Genomic DNA, 15,540 nt, shown 5'->3' on the forward strand with positions numbered 1-15,540 from the left:
GGCTATAACTTTTCTCATACACATACATCAGACTAAGTTTATAAAAACGACATGGATGCCTTAAATAGGTATTAGGTTACATGGTAAAAGTTGCTTGTTGTTTGATAACTTGGACTTAAGTCTGAATTACCTGAAATGATGCACATTTCAGGTAAGTATTCCTAGCTACTTTAAGCCTAGATATTTTTCCTCTACCTAATCAAAATTCGTTCGTGTCAAGTACACTTACAAGCACTTTTGAAACGCGAATTGACTATTTAGACCAATACTGGAGAAGGAATTTTCGCTTTTGTATTTCTATTTATATATTTGCATGTATAGCGTCTACCTAGTTCAAAACTTTTTATACGATAACTTTACTTACCAAGATATGGCTTTAAATTTAAAAAACCTGTTCCTATCACTCCATAAAAGTCAATTTTACTACTTACTAGATAGCTATTAGTAGACATATATTGTAATAGATACAGGCAACGAGGCATTGGTAAAGTCAAGTCAAATGCTAATAAGCCTGATAGCTTATCTAATGTGAATATATGACTCAACACAATTGTATTGAAAGAACAATAGATTATCTTGTAATATTACAATTCGACGTGCTCAGTAGGTTAGGCGTTCATAACGCTTGGATATATTTGACCGACTTGTTATTTACACGGAGTTAAGTAGGTAACCTACCTAATTAGGTATAATATTTTGGACTAGGCTATATAGCCAGCTGGCTTCAATGATAGCTAGACATAATATCTGATTTTTTTTACTTTACAAGTTAGCCCTTGACTATAATCTCCTGTGATGGTAAGTGATGATGCAATTTAAGATGGAAGCGGGCTAACTTGTCAGGAGGAGGATGTCTATTCACACTCCTTTCGGTCTCTACACGACATCGTACCGGAACGCAAGATTGCTTGGCGGTAAGTACGCCTTTCCAGACCTGGTCTGGTCGACCAGGTTTGGATGATGGGAGGGACGCCTATGAAAAGGCGACACTTTGCATTGAAGAACATACAATAAGTCATGATATTCATACGGCCGTCAACTTCAAACCTTTAGTATCTATTTGCGCATCTATAGTTTACAGGCAACCATACTCAAGCCGAGATACCCGTAATGCAGTTATAGTTTGTAGTTGTGCTGAAAAAAAATCGGTAGAATCTCCGGCAAGACTCCAATCCTATCTAATCTTAGAATTTAACCAGTGAAAATATTTTCACTCGCATTCTTAATTTCACTTTCTTACCCGATTGGTTCGTAGTGATTACTCCACTGGTACCTACAGTCTTTGACGTCGCATGCCACGAACACGCACGCAAAATTCATAAACACAAAACGCGAACATAAAAACCGCTTTCGTGATGAGCGATTCGTTATACTAGTTTCACTTCTGATGATCAGTTATTTTTGTTGGCGATAGTTACATTACGTGTTATGGATCGATGAGTCGTGGTATTTGTCACAGTTTGACTTATTTTGTAATCTTTAAATTATATTGTGCGTATTATTTGACGGCCGCCTGGCGCAGTGGATAGTGACTGCGCCACGCGGCTTGCTGCTTTCTGCATCCACAGCCTTGGTTTCGAATCCCACACCTGGAAAATATGTGTCTTGACCATGGGTATTTATTTCCATGTGTGGGTGTTCCTATACATTATTTACATAAGTATAAATATGTAGTATCTATACTAATATTATAAAGCTGAAAAGTTTGTTTGGTTGATTGCGCTAAACTCAGGAACTGGTCCGATTTGAAAAATTTTTCAGTGTTAGATAGCCCATTTATCGAGGAAAACTATTATGCTCGTATTCCTACAGGAGCGGGAAAAACAAGGGTGAAACCACGCGGTTCCCTCTATATATAGCCCGCTAGCTATACTCGTATATCATAAAATTATCTATCTTAGCCTAACTATCTTAGTCGATAAGTAAATAGCTTATGTGGCTGCGGTCCTAGGTTTCGAGGACCGAGTCGCATTATCTGATACTGATAGTGATTGTGAAATACTTAGTCAAACATTACCACCCTACGCCACCTAACCCGCATTAAACTAGTAGCATGAAAGGTCTAAGCTTAGTCATTGTCATGGTCATGAAGTCATAAGTACATACCATTCTTGTAACCCAGGCCTCCAAGAAAAGTTGCTTTCTTTATAGAAATTCTAAGTAACAGCCTGGCCAACTATAACAATATGAGTAGTGTGCGGTTTCAGAGCACGTAAAGCCGTAGTTTCTGCAGTATTATCTTCCGCGTAGGTGCGAGTATACCTTTACCACCTAGCCATGTGCCATGTACCATCTTCTCTGTTAGCTAACTTATGGAATAAGTTAGGAGTGGTAAGAGGTAGATAATTATCTACCTTTTAGATAGGGTATACTTCTAGAGGGGACATCTGGCGAGGCCAGACCGGTGATTATTTTTAACTACCACCAACCAATTCCCATGGTATACACACTGTATATGGACACAGGTTCATTGGTGTCTCGACATTGTTCCCCTCACAAACCTCCCTATAGCCTCCATGAACCTGACAATATCCCCTATGGTGAAATTAGTCAGGTCTTCTTCATTCAATGTATCAAGTAACTCCTATCATACCAGGTTGAACATGAAACACTCAATCACTATAGGTACTTACCTAAATACTTTTTAGTTAGTAGGCATATACATTGAAAATAAATATAGCAGATATTAAGTACTCAGAATTCATAGCAATGAAATGATTGTACTCAAAACTTATTATATATTTACTTGACAACAATGCCACATGGTAATTTATGATTAATATAAAACTGGTGCGGTCAAAGACCAAAGCTCTCGAACGGAAGTTAACAATCGATGCGACTGTGACCATAATTAAAAAGTCGCTTATGGTGAGCATTATAAGTACGTACTTAATACATACATAATGTATTACGAATAGTTATTACTCTTGGGGTCATACTGATAACAATGCGTATGACTCAGATTTGAAACATAATAAGTATTATCATAGTTTTGTTCGGTACTTACTGTGTTTTTGTGATATGCGATGGATACCGTGACGTAGCCTATTTAGTAAAACGTAAATTTATAATAGGTCCGCTGCGCAATATAAGCCGTTAGTCAGCTGTTATACCGCTTTAACTTTTTTGTCATTAAATATCCATGATAGTCGGAAGGTGCATTTTTTTTTCGTAAGCGGGAAAATCCTCATGGACACCCGTTTGGGTAATGCCGGACTCCTACTGGCTAAAACCCCTCCAACCTAGAATAACGCTGATGTACCTGCCATTTAACCTACAACATGCGTCACAGTCTCTTTCACTTTTCGAGTTCCCTTTCATCCTTCTCCTTTGTTATTCTAAAAAAATTCTTGATTACGTCCTATTTGTTACTCGCTTCTAACATTTTATTTATTAGGTTTTCCACTGTGATGTCCTGTCCTACCTATTTTGTCACTTCCTCTCCTTAAAGAAGGAAGGTGCCTTCTTAAATACATTACATTATGTAAGCATCCTTCACTGCTTTCTCGCCAATTTCTGCATTTCTTATTTCCACTTTCTCAAACTCTGGAACGTCTACTAATTCAAACAAGGAGAGTGAACGACTGAACGCTATCAATTTCTTTAATATCTCAGAATAGAGTAATCAGACGATGTAATATTATAAACGTACAATATCCGTATACAAGCACAGAAAACATATGTACAAGATAGAAGCTTTAGAGATCTTCATCTAATCTTTTAAAAAAGACAGTGATGACATACGTATATGAAAACCACAACTGAAACTCATCAAATGAGCTTCTGAAAGAAACATTAAGAAGTACCTATCATCGTCACAAGTAATCTCGTGATGGTGATACCTAAGTGTTCGTTGAGAATCGGTTGATATACATGCCCAACCGAACCTGTTCAACACGTGGCTGCATTTTATATCTTAGGGTCCACCGAACACAATGCGCGTCTGATGTCCCTCATTTTGTTATTGTGTCGTCGTCGAAGCTAGCACGTGTTCACTTGCTCATCCCACCCGCCGACTTGGGATGAATCTCTCAAAATTATAACCTAAACTATATGCAATAAAACACATAACTGCTTCCACCGTACACGATAATTGACGAGCACATTTCCACACAACAGAACAGGAAACTACAAACTATATAACAAAGAAGAACGACCTTTTTATAGTAATTGTAGCACTAACGCAGCAATACGTTGTGGAGGAAGATACCATACTAGGAATTACCCTATAGCAAAGTCCTATTGTTTGTTGCAAATTATTGTTTGATTTACAATAGTTAGGTGCTCGGGCAGTTATAAGGAAAAAGCGTCTCTACTTAAACCAAATTATTTTAATTAGGTACAATTTGCGGTCAAATGAAACATTTATTTACCTTTGTACATAATAAATATCATTTAAATTTCATTATTTTATAGATTTATTAGGTAGTAATTAGTAATAAGTATTACAAAAATACAATTCTATGTACCTAAATAATAAATGACCAGTGTTCACGCCGGACATTTTTATACGTCCATGTATACCTATAAGCCTTTCAGCAGACTAATATTATAAACTACTAATTACAAACGCAAAAGTTTGTATGGATGTTTAGCTGTTTGTTACTCTTTAACGCCGCATCTACTGAACCAATTTGGCTGAAATTTACACATAGGCTACTCTTCACCTCGGAAAAATCCATGGTTTTCGAGGGATTTGTGAAAAACTAAATATTATGCGGACGAAGTCGCGGGCGTACGCTAGTTATAACATACTCACACAAAAATATCTTACTTTATCGTGATTACATCGTAAAGTAAAATAATATGGACCAGTGCTCAGAGTATGAGACTTCCGATTACGAGGTCCTTGGCTAGAGTTCTCGATCGGGCTTTTGTATCTTCTAAGAAATTCTCAGTTATAAATTATAACCCAAAGTTAGGAAATCTTTGGTGTGTCGTTGCCGACGACGTTCGTTTCGGAGAGCACGTTTTGCCATCTCAGTATATTAATAGCTGATAACGATCGTTACGAAATCAAACCATCAAATATAACCATAAGAAATCCTAGGAGGTAAACCTGGTCCTGTAGTGTGCCTTTAAAACAGGCTAATAATGATGAAGTTAATTTATGAATTCTGCAGAAGAACCAAAGTCACCGACATAGCTCAACGAATCGCAAGGCTGACGCTGAAGTAGCAATGGGCGAGGCACATAGTTCGAAGAGCCGATGGACGTTGGTGTCCCAAGGTGCTTGAATGGTGACCCCACACTAGAAAACGCAGTATTGGTCGATACCCCACCAGGTGGACTGACGACATCGAGCGAGTCGCATGGGATTCGCTGAATGCACGAGGCTCAGGATCGTGATATTTGGAAGTCCCTACAAAAGGCATGTCCTGATTCCCGCAATGGACGTCCATCGGTTGATATGATGATGATGATTATGATGAAAATTATGATTCGGTAACTTTTCTGTTAATAAATCCATGTAACTAAGAGTACGACTATGCTTATTATGTACGTAATACCTAGCCGACAGAATCTCTCTGTCTCTTGTGTGGAGACCCAAGAGGTCCAGCAGTGAACGTCCAATTCCTATGCACAATTTTATACATCATATGTACCTACAGTAGTAATAGTATACAACTGAGAACGTTCTACAGAATACCGTTTTCACAAAATATGGTCGATGGCTTTTAGTTGGATGACGGTAGAGCGGACGTCATTTTTCTTTGCTCTCTAAAGTTTTTTGTGAATTACAAAAATCACAGACTTCGTTTTTGTTACGAACTATGGCCTCTACTGTTACCTTGTACTTGCCGGAAAAGCTAACGGTAAAGATATTGATTTTTACACTGGATCAAAAAAGATCAATGAAATATCTTTCGTAATCGTCTTAAAAAACCTATAGGTGCCATACTTATTACTTGACTGCCTCGTTGCTCCAGTGTTTAGACTATAACGCGTATGCTACTATGCAGCAGCAGCTATGCAAGTCTGCCGCCTCAGCAGTTTCTATATGTATAACTTCGACTTTTTTAGATCCATTGTGATCGCCACTTACCAACTAGATTTTCCCTCTAATACTTACTAGATGCCTCAAGGTACAGCAGCAATTTTGTGGCTGGGAATTGTGCCCTAGAACGTTGATAGGCCGAGACCTCGTAAAAACAGATGTGCAAAAGTGTTACTCTTGCATCTTGGCAGACTGCATACCTACATCCGTATTCCGAAACTTATGCGCTTATTTATACAGCCCACTTCGATATATACTCGTAATATATCGAGATAAGATAAGTGTGTCTAGGTCTTAATTCAGTTTGCAACGTTACAAGTACAAGTAATACGAGTTAAGTAGGCGTATGCGCAACTCGCCAAGGATTGCTGCCTTCAGGAGAGCAACTACCAACTTACAAGACGTTATGAGTTATTAGACAACTGCCTCAGACTTGCTCTATAGAATCGTGCCGACAAATATTTGCGAAGGCAACCACAATGTTATCGTTTTGCACTAATTTCCTTTATCTCCATATTTCGTATAATAATATCAATTGTGAACATGCTCGTAAAACGCTTATCTGAAACCTGAGACCTAGATTTTAGGTATGCACCAAATTTGATTGTAGAGCTATATACAAACACAATTAGGTAACTTAATCAGCAGGTTATTTTAATAAAGACTTAACAAAAATGGTAAACGCCGTGTTTTATTCTCAATTGGGGTCAATCAACAAAATTACTTATTCATAAATTTAGGATTGGTCTGGTTATAGGCTTTAACAAATAATAAATATGTAACGCTTTTAGGTTAGATGCTGCGTAGTGCAATACCTCTTCAGACACTAACACAGGCACTATAAATAAAACTCAAAAAGATTTTTAAAACAAATAAACAAAACATACTAGAGCTACTGTATCCAAGCATTTATTGTAAACTGCCTATGAATAAATAATTTGTGAATAGATTTCACAAGTGCTCTCTTTGATGTGTTACGAATTAGAACAATTGTTTTTTTTTTCAACATCGCTGAAGTGGAAGTTCTATTATGTTTGACCGTTGCGCTGAGGAAGCGTGTATTTTCATTGTTTATGGTTTAATTATATTACCTAACAGATAGGTAAAGTATGGTGCGATACAGGGCGTAGTTTTATGTTTATTTATAGCGGTGTACGCCTCACACGCAGTGTGTGCGCGAGACTATGCCGATCCACGCGTCCGCTATTCCGAGCGGGACCTTGCACATTTGATCAACATCAATGCTTCACAGATAACACCTCTGGTAATGCCTACTCATCGTAAATCTAATATCAAGGCTGGACATTGCTGGTTTATAAATATCTATATCTATCCTGATACTATAAAGCTGAAGAGTTTGTTTGTTTAATAGAACGCGTTAATCTCAGGAACTACTGATCCGATTTGAAAAATTCTTTCAGTGTTAGATAGCCCATTTATCAAGGAAGGCTACATATTATCTCCGTATTTCTACGGGAACATGTACCACACGGGTGAAACCGCGCGCCGTCAGCTAGTGTTGTACATTGACTCAAAGACTTTGAACTCAACCGGTGCAAAAATTTTTGAATTTTCGAAGCGTAGGCACATAAGTCAAGTTTACGTTTGTTTATATGGTGATTAGTGATATCTACGTACCTCCATTACGAGAAGCGAAACATAATCAACGTAAATCTGTTGAAAACTAATTAGACAATTAATTGATAAATTACAAGAGCATTTTAAAAATGACAAGACGTCACAGAATATCCAATCATTAAGCGCAATCATTGTAAGTAGACTGCTGTCTCTCATACTTACCCACTTACCTAGGATGGTTCTATTCCACGTACTGTAGCCAGTGGACCGCAAATCTTATTAGTGACTGCTTAGCCGCACCCGCCTCCATTCAACCACGTCAGCAACCTTGAACTAAATTATGAGAATAAAATGGGCTCAACTTGAATTTAAATCCAAACCCCTAGAACCTTCCGGTCTTGTGATTACTGACAATATTAGAAGATATGATTTATTTGTGTAACGGAAGCCCGTGACTTCAGCCACAAGTAAATTGATATATTGCCATTGTATTGTAAGTGACCATTTTTAAAGATTGACAGTGAGCTATCTTTACAAGATAGATACATGTCTACACAGACTTTTTTAGATCTATATTATATGGAAATATCCCACCATTCATTGATATGTTATTAATTCGAATGGCAATGGCAACGAAAGATCCCAGGCGGCTTCAATCTTTCCGATACATCCTCGTCACATTTTAACCGATTTACTCAAAATTTTGACATTGTATACCGAATAACCTATAAAAAGATAATGCCTTACACTTTGTTCGTGCTATATTACTGTGGTTGCAATACCTACTCGGCACTCGTAACTTTTAGAATCCATGTTAATTTTTGCATCAAGTGTGATCGTTTGCCAATTAGAAGAATTATATTCTGCTGAAAATTGGAATGATGGTTCCATTAAAGTTTTGGCAATAAGCAACAACAATATTGCAGTAAGGTCGACGTCTGATTGAATAATATCTGCATTATGATTGTACAATAAAATGTTTTTGTAATCAATGCGCCTTTTTATCACCTACTTTTTTTAAGTACCTATTGCTATTGCAAAACTTAATATCAGTTTGGTATACACAGAAGTACCTATTATATCTTTCTGTTTGTCCGTTCGCGATCTGGGAACTTTCATTGAAAATGCTGACTAATCCCTTCGGGACGATTCGCATAAAACAATGGAATTGAGCGATAGTAATCTTTTATAGATCTACAAAAAGTCCGCGATGGAATTACTATTAATAAGGATATATTTTTTAAAGGTAGCTTGCAATTCCCATCTTCTACAAAAATTGTCACGTACAACGAAACTTTACATTAATATTCTCGCGGAAGAAGTGTCGAGCGTTCGCTAGTTCGTACAAATCTGTAAAGAGATCAATTCTGTACATAAAACATATTTCCAAAATAACTATCAGGGGTGATTAGTGTTTGATACTGATGCCAAAAATGCAATCTGTAAAATTTTTGTCTGTCTGTCTGTATGTTCGTTATAGAAACAAAAACTACTCGACAGATTTTAACGAAACTTAGTACAATTATTCTTCATACTCCTGGGCAGATTATAGTATACTTTTCATCACGCTACGATCAATAGGAGCAGAGCAGTAAAGGGAAATGTTCAAAAAAGGGAGAAATTACTTCATTTTTACAGCGATACTACTGTAAAGGCTGGATTAAAATACAGCGCTCAACTTCTATGTAGATTTTAGTTATTAGTAGGTACATTAAATCGAAGATATTTTTTAAAATTAAGTATAAATCTAGGGAATTAATGTAAACATTCCATTACTTTTTACGGCATTGGTAATATTGTAAAACAAATATTCGTAGCTAACCGAAATGAAAACACCGAATTTAGACTTCAATCGCGCGCAAGGACATCGGCCCAGTCAAGTGTGAATAACTTTTGACGTTGGAAATTGGTCCTACTGTAAAGGTTTTCTCCACTTGAGTGGCTTAATTACGTATATTTAACTTATTTTCAGTATGCATGAAAGAAGGCGAAAGCTTTTCGTTTATAAAAATAAATTAAAATCTATACTGTTCTTATAGAGGTAAGGTTTGTGGGGGTAATCTCTGGATCTACGGGACCGATTTTAACAATTCTTTTACCACTAGAAAGCCACGTTATTTGTGAGTATAATGGGCTATATTTTATAGCCGTATTCTCACGGGAGCGGGAACTACTTACGCGGGTGTAAGGCGGGGCGTCGGCGTCGGCTAACTTGTAAATATCCGAGGTAATAATACGAGTATTTGCAACAGAAATATTGCAACTAGGTATCTTGTATCTCAACTTGGACTACCAGACTGCAGAGAGTGCAATTTTTTTGATAGTTCATCCATTTGAATGCTCATTTAACTAGAGTTGTCGAATAAAGAAACCTCTTTTTTAACTCTCTTTTTTAATAAAAAAAGGTAGTGGCGTAATATTCATACTTAATGTCAGCCACTGAAGATCAAGTAATCTCACATGCCTGCAGCGCTAACGGTTTGACAGCCGATAAAACTGATCGTGTGTTGGTAGCGATGTGCATGACATCATGCCAATCACTACCAACTACCAGTTTTATCGGAGGTCAAGCCGTTAGCGCTGCAGGCATGTGAGGTTACTTAATCGACAGTGGTTGACATAACACTTTTTTGCACTCTACTAGTCTGACGTCTACAGTGGTAAAAACATCAGTGCGCACCGCTGGCACTCGTTAACACTGTGCTAACGAGGCAAAATCAATAAATCAGTACAAACAGACGTTTCATTTAGCTCAGGGGCGTAGCTACCGCCGTATCAGCCGTGTCAAAGATACGGAGCCCGCGGACAACAGGGGGACCCCTTACGTGTGAAAACAAAAACTTGTAAAATGTAGGTAATCCACAATCTCTTTTTTACCCTGGTTAAGCATACGCCCAAAAATTAGAAACATCCTACTATACTCATAGGTTAAGTCACTATCATATTTACCTACTATAGGCGAGTATTTTTGTTTCTTTTGTGTAAAATCTCTACCCTTCATTTGGGCGAGCTATATAATAATTTTGATACAGGAAAAAGCACGCTACGCCTCTGGTTTAGCTAAGAGTACGTAGGCATGTAGTTTCTTATACACTGGCTGAGACAATCGGTTTCAACCGCCCTGAATCCGTTCCTGTGAGAATATAGGAATTAAAGTAGTCCATGTGCTATTTCAGACTATAAGTTACCTGTGTGCTGAATTTCACCCAAATACGCTTAGCCGTCCTGAAGCTATAAATGGTGAAGCTAAATACGACGTATTTTTATTTTTTTATTCTCCGCGACTCACGTTCGTTCGTTCACGGTCAATTTTCACAAATTCCGCGGGAACTATGGATTTGGTGCCCGCCAATGGATCGTCGAATGTAAATCGACGGTCTACGTATAGTTCGTCTCCCCAAACAGTAAAATCCGTTTAGTGGACCGTGTGACATACTTACAAACAAACTATTTCGCATTTATAATACAATATAAGTGTGGATACCTATTTAGGTTAGATAAAGATTTGAGTTTATCCTCTGAAAGCGTCGCAGAGGTCGAAAGGACAAGCAGCTGAATACAAATATAAAGGCACAATAGACTCGATTACATCTGAATGTATAACAAGTTACGAAACTCAAGTGCATCGTATTATTATGTATATAAGGTCGTTTGGTTTCTGCGCTGGCGTTTCGAGAGTGTAACATTTTACCATTATATTAAAAATAGACTTACGGTGATGCGGGGGTCTTCCGGCGCCCGTGTATCTTGGGAAGTATGAAATAAAATATGTAAAATGGTAGTGTCTTAGTTGAAACAACGCGCTATCTTTCATTTGGAGCCTCAATAGCTCAACGGTAAGAGCGGTCGAACTCATCACAGAGGGGTGGTGGTTCGATCCTCACCCCGTTGGTCTATTGTCGTAGCCACTCGTAATACAGTCTTTCCCGACTAGTTGGAGGGGAGTGGGAATATTGGTCATATTAAAAAAAAATCTTTAAAGTCGTCTTTCATCTTCACACACAAAGTAAAGTTTCTGTGGATATATCTTTGTTACTTTTTTATGGAAAAACTACCGAATGGGTTTGACTGGAAATTAGAATGGTGATGGTTTATAACCTGGATTAACATAGGCTACTTTTTATCCCGGAAAACCCCATGGTTCTCGCGGAAGTTGTGTAAAACTAAGTAAAATGGTGAAAATTGCCTTTAACATTATAATCTTAATTTAGCACAAATAATGACATCGCTTATCACCTAATTCAATGATAAAATATCAGCGAATAGTGATAATATTCGGAACAAACGAACTAAATATTTGTTTTCGAACCTTTATCTGAGACGATAAGCATGTAGGTAATTAAAAACATTCAATACAAATGATTTACTTATTACAATATCGCTTTGTATTATGTACATACAACATTAGATAAATGTCGATAAACGGTACCAAAATAGCTAGAAATATTGTTTTAACACTAACTACTATGAGTAATAGAGCGAATGCTTGTGATATCTATACTAATATTATAAAGAGGTAAAGTTTGTAAGTTTGTAAGTTTGTAAGTTTGTAACAATTTTTTGAAATTGGGTAATCTTCGGAACTACTGGACCGATTTTAAAAATTCTTTCACCAGTAGAATGCTACGTTATCGGGGAGTGCTATAGGCTATATTTTATATTTCTATCATATATAACTACTGAGATATCGCGGGTTTTCTCTTACAGGTCAGACCGAAAAACTTACTTATTCGCATGCGCTGCCTCAAACATTGCGTATAACTGAAATAAATGTATGGAGGCTTTTTGAACCTTTAAAAGTTCTACAAAAAAGTCCGCGACACCATATATCTATCTTTTATATTTTAGCAGATATAGTACCTTTAGTACTTTAATAAATTATTTAAATTTTAAACTAAGGTTTACGTCATTATTTACACAACTAAACTTAAATCCTTATCAAAATAAATTATTTAATAATCACAAGGATATTATAGAGATAAGATTTGCCCTTTACAGTATGTTAATTAGTTATATAGTTTCGGAGATAATACAAAAATTCTGAAAGTCGCAGAAATGCCGCTATATGACGCCCCGCGGTTTCAATTACGTGGTTCCCGTTCCCGTATGAATATGAGGACCAAACATAGCCTATGACACTCGCAAATAATGTAGCTTTCTATTGGTAAAAGAATTTTCCAAATCGGTCCAGTAGATCCAGAGATTACCCCCGACAACCACACAAACTATACCTCTTTATAGTATTAGCATAGAAGTCGCTTGGGAAATTATAGTCTTTTGGTCATTGCACCACGCACAAAAGGCTGGACCAATTTTGCTGAGGGTAGGGATAGGATAGAGGTAGGGAAGGGGTAGGATAGAGGTAATTAGAGGGGTAGGGTAGGGGTAATTTAGGGAAAGTGTAGGGTAGGGTAGGGTAGGGTACGGATAAGGTAGGAGTAGTGTAGGGTAGGGGCAAGGTAGAGATAGGGGAAGGATATGGAACGTATAGGGTAGGGCAGGAGTAGGATAGGGGTAGGGTAGGGTAGGGGTAGGGTACGGGTAGGGTAGGGTTAGGGTAGGGATAAGGTAGGTGTAGGAAAGGGTTAGGGTTAGCGGTAGGGTAGGAGTAAGGTAGGGGTAGGGTAGGGGTAGATTAGGAGTAGGGTAGGATATGGTATGGATAGGTTACGGGTAGGGTTAGGGTAGGTGGGGGGAGGGAAGGGTTAGCGTTAGCGGTAGGGTAGGAGTAAGGTAGGGGTAGGGTAGGATAGGGTAGGGTAGGGTTGGGTAGGTTTATGAGCAGGGTAAGGTAGAGGTAGAGAAGTTTACATCAATTTTTACGCGGACGAAGTCGCGGGCGTCCGCTAGTATATGATAATATGCTTCATACAAAATACAAGGCTTCTAAAAAATGTTAAATGTTTTAATTATTGTAATATTATGATGATATAGCTAAGTTATATTTTTATATTAATTGATTATGAAACACGGCTAAAACTCACGTGATATTAGGTCGGAGTATGCCCGATTAGTTTCGAACCCATACGGAGCCCTTAGTTATGAGCTGGTTCTTGCATCGCGGTACGATCCAAAATTTGCACGCCCTTCAAGGCGAAAACATTGTAGGTACTATCTTTTTTTTGTCATCCTTTTTTACATGTTTTGTGCAAATAATGATGATTATGATTTATATCTTCCACAACTTTATTTCTTTTCTTTATTTTTTTAAACTTCATTCACAAAAGCTGTCAGCCCTTGCTCCTACCATACGTTCTCGTAAGTATGGTAGCGAACCATTGGCATTAGATAATAGTTGCTTCGGGAGTTCTATTTCGAGACAATAATATGAGAATTCAGAGTATTTTCACCCATAAAACTTTTAAATAAATATTTCAAACGTATAGGTGCTAAATGCCTGGATTTAACATTGGTCTAAAATAAACATAGCACAAAGGCATATCAGCCGTCAGCGTCAGTAAATTGGCCTTATCTGGGCCGGTAACGGCACCTAAACAGCAGTAGCGCTCGGAACGGCTACTAAACTAACCAAACCATGACCTTAACTCTACGTACTAATCTCTCAAGATGCTTAAAATATTAATGACATTAGGATACTTACATTACATACAAGTAAGTAAGTGAAAAATCGTATTACTGGACAGTTGAATAGATTTTTATTATAAGTAACAAGTATGACTCTTCTTAGAGCAGTGAAATTGCATTACTTAAAGCAATCATTTAGTTGCTTAATTAAAATAGTTAGGGAGGAAAACATGTTATTTCTGTAATTTGGAAGAGTCGGAAATTGGTACACCATACGGTGCAAGTTATTTAAAGACACATGCAACAATAATTACTTATGCGAAGAATGTTTGCAATTTATGACATGGTAGGTAACTAAGTACCTATATCTGAAAATTTCAGTATTTTTACGTAGATTTTTGATAGAGCTACACGTATGTTACAGTGCAGACATTACAGAAGAACATGTTATCTGGATCCTGAATAACGACAAATAGCGGTTATGTGATGTTTACTTAGGGAACAGAAATGGCTTTGGACAAATTGTGTAGACGGTTTTTGTGCCTATGACAGTAGCTAAATTTCATACACTATTCTGTATCTAACAAAGAAATTTATTGATATGAATTTTACAATGTACATAGGTACATAATATGTATATTATCAACTTGTTTATGTCACATGTTATAAAGCGAAAAATACACTAATTTTTAATAACCTTTATAATTACTATCTGATTTCGATTAAATGAGACCAGACAGTCAATCAAATGGAAAAACATTTTTTTTTCTTTAAACATATCGAATCTTTAAAACTTGCACATGTAAAATATTGATCAAGTAAGTACCTAAATATGAAAAAAACATACATACAGCCGAACGTAGAACCTCCTCCTTTTTGGAAGTCGGTTAAAAAAAAACGTGGTCAATTAATGGTTTTTTTTTTACATAATCAAACGGATTCAAGAGTTTTTTTTATAAATTGCAGGAGCTTATTAATTAATTCTTGTATCTTATCTAGCATACATGATGTGTGAACTCTTGAAGGCTAAGAATTCAGTTCCTGACGTCCACATTAATAACAAGGAACTAATACAATGACAACCAATGGAAATAATCTAAACAAGAAAACCCCATTTATTACAAGTTAGGGCTCATTTGTCTTGGTACTCTATAAATAGTGCTACATGTTAGAAAATATCCAACTAATATTATAAACGCGAAAGTTTGTATGGATGTCTGTTACTCTTTAACGCCTTAACTATTGAACCGATTTGGCTGAAAATAGATTTTACCCTGGATTAACATATAGGCTACTTTTCATCCCGAAAAAATCCATGGTTCCAGAGGGATTTGTCAAAAACTATAATCACGCGGACGAAGTCGCTGGCGTCCGCTTGTATGTACATAAAAGCTTGTTTTTTTTTATTAGAAAATATTTGCAAGTACGCGAGATGCAAT

The sequence above is a fragment of the Bicyclus anynana genome, chromosome 1 (genome assembly GCF_947172395.1).
Source record: "Bicyclus anynana chromosome 1, ilBicAnyn1.1, whole genome shotgun sequence".
Classification (NCBI taxonomy): Eukaryota; Metazoa; Arthropoda; class Insecta; order Lepidoptera; family Nymphalidae; genus Bicyclus; species Bicyclus anynana.